We start from the raw sequence: 3,867 nt of genomic DNA, 5'->3' as shown, positions 1-3,867 counted from the left end.
AAGATTGGCAAAAATGTCAGAAATCAAAGAGGAAGAGGGAGAAATGTAGTGGTAAAAAGGGAGAACCATTGGGAAAGAGGGAAGGGGGAAAATGAGGAAGGACTTTTGTAATTATGGTAAATTGACAGCCCTGGGGGCAGGCACATGTAGCAGAAACAACTCACTATGGTGTATGCCTGCAGAGGTGAAAGGAGCCTGGTATGAGTGGGCACTTCCAATAGAGAAGGCTGTAGGTACATGCCTCTTGTGCTCAGTGTGAGATAGAGCAGTCAGTGACATATATGCAAGAATGGAGAACCACAGCCTCTGGGTCTGTCTGTTTAGACTGGGTGGCTACAGGACTTCCTTAGCCACTGTTTTGGTGGTGGTAGGGAGAAGTTTTGCCCCTATTTTCAGGGAAGCTGTACTTTTTGGCACAGAATGTGGCTCACCAGTTGGGCTTCACTGGTATGGATCTAGCACCCTTCAGGGTATACAAAGTGTTTATCCAGCTCCTGCTCAGACTCTAGTGAAAGGCTGCCCTAATACTATTTCCTCTATCTACTCCAAAATAGGCCTTTCCATTTGCAGAGGTGAAAGGTGCCTGGTGCAAGTGAACCCCTCTGAGAGAGGAGGCTGCTGAGATGTGCCTCTTTTGTTCAACATGAAAAAGTTCTCTCATCCCTTTGGCACCCAGAGGGTGAGGTTCAGCCCTTGTCTCATTCTATTAGAAGTAGAGGTGTTCAGGGATCAGGGTTGGTGAGGCTAGACTTTTTTAGTCACTGGTTCTGTGGATGTGGAAAGAGTATTTACCCCTATGCTCATGGAAGGTGTGCTTTTATTAGATCAGAGAGCATATACCTCCTATCTCGATTCCCTGCCATGGGTATGGTGCCCTTTTGGGCACAAGCAGCCATTTATTCAGCTCTTGTCCAGATTCAATCAAACAAGAGATTGTCCTGAGCCTAGTTTCTTCAACGGCCCCAACGTGGGCCTTTCACCGATCCAAACCCGGCTTCTGCGGCTAGTGACTTATTTGATTCCCGTTCTTGCTCCCATCTCTCTCTGTGGCTGCTTGTGCTACTGTAACTCCAACAAGGTTCCCTAAAAGTTCCTCTCCCAGCTCCCACATGCCTTTGCTCACATTGAATTCTTCCTGATCTGTCTATACTATCTCATTATTGCCATGTGGATTCCACAAAGTTATTTTTTTTCCCTCCTCATTAGCACCTGAAGAGTCTCAACCTCTTTCTCTCCCCAGTCACTAATCTCACTCCATTTCCCTTTCTAGTCAGTACTCAATCTAATTCTTTATTTTCCCATTTGATGCTCGGAATTCCAGGATCATTACTTTTTCTTGGTCTCTGTTGTAAAAGGATTGGGCAGAGTAAGTTAGCAGAATGCCATCTTGTCTCTGCCTCCTCCTCCCATCTTCTTTGATGCTTCCTGCATCGTTCCGTATTTTGCCCATATCATCCTTCAGTATTGCATCTCGAGGCTTGAATTTTTTCTTTAGTTCTTTGAGCTTGATAAATGACAACATTTTCTTCTCTTTTGGTTTTCTAACTCCAGTATCTTTGAACATTTCCTTATTTAATACTGTACTTTGTCTTCTCAAGCTGCCCTTTGAAGTCTTCAGTTCAGTTCTTTTACTTCATCATTCCTTCCATTTGCTTTATCTACCCTGTGTTCAAGAACAAGTTTCAGAGTCTCTTCTGACATCTATTTTGGTCCTTTCTTTCTTCCCTGTATTACTATTATAATTATTATTGTGATTTTGGTGAAAGTTTACAGAGCAAATTTATTTTCTATTCAACAGTTCATGTACATTTTGTTTTACACTGATTGCAATCCCCATAATGTAACAGCCTCTTCCCAGTTCTTCCCTGTAGTTATGTTTTCCCTGTGCACTTTTGTCCTGTGCATTCCAGCCCTCTGAGCTATCTCCCTGCACAATGTTTCCAGCATTTTCAAAAAAGCTGCCTTTCTGATCTTCCATGGCTGATTATACTAAGAAGTGTACCTACCTGGTATAATTGTTCAGCTTGTAGGCCCATCTATTATTTGGCTGGCAGCCACAGGAAGGGGTTCAATTCCAGGATCGTGGAGTGACTAGGAGCCATAGTCTGGAGGATTTCACCAGTCTGCATCAGACCAGTAGCCTGGTCTTTTTTATGTTTTTGAGTTTTTTTCTACATTTTTATCCCACTCTATCTAGGATCTCCTATTTTGATCCCTTTTTGAATGGTTGACACAGGTAACTGGGCACCATCTAGTTCTTCCGGCCTCTGGGACATGTCTTTCCTGTCTTTTAAATCACTTTTTGCTTTTTTCATGTATGATGTCCTTTATGTCATCCCATAACTCATCTGGTCTTTGGTCATTAGTGTTCAGTTCATCAAATCTATTGCCATGTGGACTGTCTCTAAATTCAGGTGGGATACATTCAAGGCTGTACTTTGGTGTCATGAACTTATTTTAAATCTCTTCAGCTTCAAGGTAAACTTGCACATGAGCAATTGATGTTCAGTCTGTCTGTGGCTTTGATTTTGCTTATGATATTGAGCTTCTCCATCATCTCTTTCCATAGATGTAGTCTATTTGATACCTGTGTATTCCATCTGGCAAGGTCCATGTGTATAGTTTCCATTTATATTGTTGCAAAAGGGTATTCCAATGAATGCATTATTGGTCTTGTTTAATTCTGCCATGTGATCTCTGGCATCATTTCTATCACCTAGGCTATATTTTCCAACTACTGACACTTCTTTGTTTCTATCTTTCACATTCCAATCTCCTGTAATTATCAATAAATCTTGATTGCATGTTAGATCAATTTTAGACTACAGAAGTTGGTAAAAGTCTTCAACATCTTCTTCTTTGGCATTAGTGGTTGATGCAGAAATGTGAACAATAGTCATAGTAACTAGTCTTCCTTGTAAGTGTATGCATATTATCCTATCACTTTGTTGTATTTCAAGGCCGATCTTGAAATGTTCTTTTCGACAATGAATGCATCACCATTCCTCTTCAATTTGTTATTCCTGCCATAGTAGACCATATGATTGTCTGATTCAAAATGGCAGATAGCAGTCCATTTCAGATCACTAATGCCTAGGATATTGATCTTCAAGCATTCTAATTCATTTCTCACAACCTCTTATTTCTCTAGATTTGTACTTTACACATTCCCTGTTCTGATTATTTATGTATGTTTGAAGCTGTTTCTTCTTACCTTGATTTGTGCCCCATCAGCTAAAGAAGAATCCTTTTTATGGGAGTTATCCTTTCTTTCTGAGTCTCTTAGGAGCCTCTCTGTGTTTGGTATTATAAAGTTTCAGTACCAAGTGTCTGGTCTTCCTTGTAGGAGTATGAATATTATCTTATCACTGACAGCATTTTACTTCAGGATAAATCTTTAGATGTTGTTTTTGATGATGAATGCAGTACCATTTCTCTTCAATCATCAGTAGTTGGAAAGTATGGTCTTGGTGATAGAAATGCTGCCAGAGATCACTTAATAGAATTTTCTAAGACCAATGGCTTATTCATTGCAAATACCTTTACTTCAACAATATAAACAGTGTCTATACATATGGACCTTGCCAGATGGAATACACAGAAATCAGTTCAACTTCATCTGTAGAAAGAGGAGATGGAGAAGCTCAATATCATCAGACAAAACAAGACCAGGAGCTGATTGTGGAACAGACCATCAATTTTTCATATGCACATTCAGGTTGAAGCTGAAGAAAATTAAAATAAGTCCATGAGAGCCAAAATACAACCTTGATTATATCACACCTAAATTTAGAGATCATCTAAAGAATAGATTTGATATCTTGAATACCAGTGACTGAAGACCAGATGAGTTGTGGAATGACATCA

The sequence above is a fragment of the Orycteropus afer genome, unplaced genomic scaffold (assembly GCF_000298275.1).
Source record: "Orycteropus afer afer isolate SDZICR_OR568_19922 unplaced genomic scaffold, OryAfe1.0 scaffold00175, whole genome shotgun sequence".
Lineage (NCBI taxonomy): Eukaryota > Metazoa > Chordata > Mammalia > Tubulidentata > Orycteropodidae > Orycteropus > Orycteropus afer.
This window is presented reverse-complemented; position numbering follows the sequence as displayed.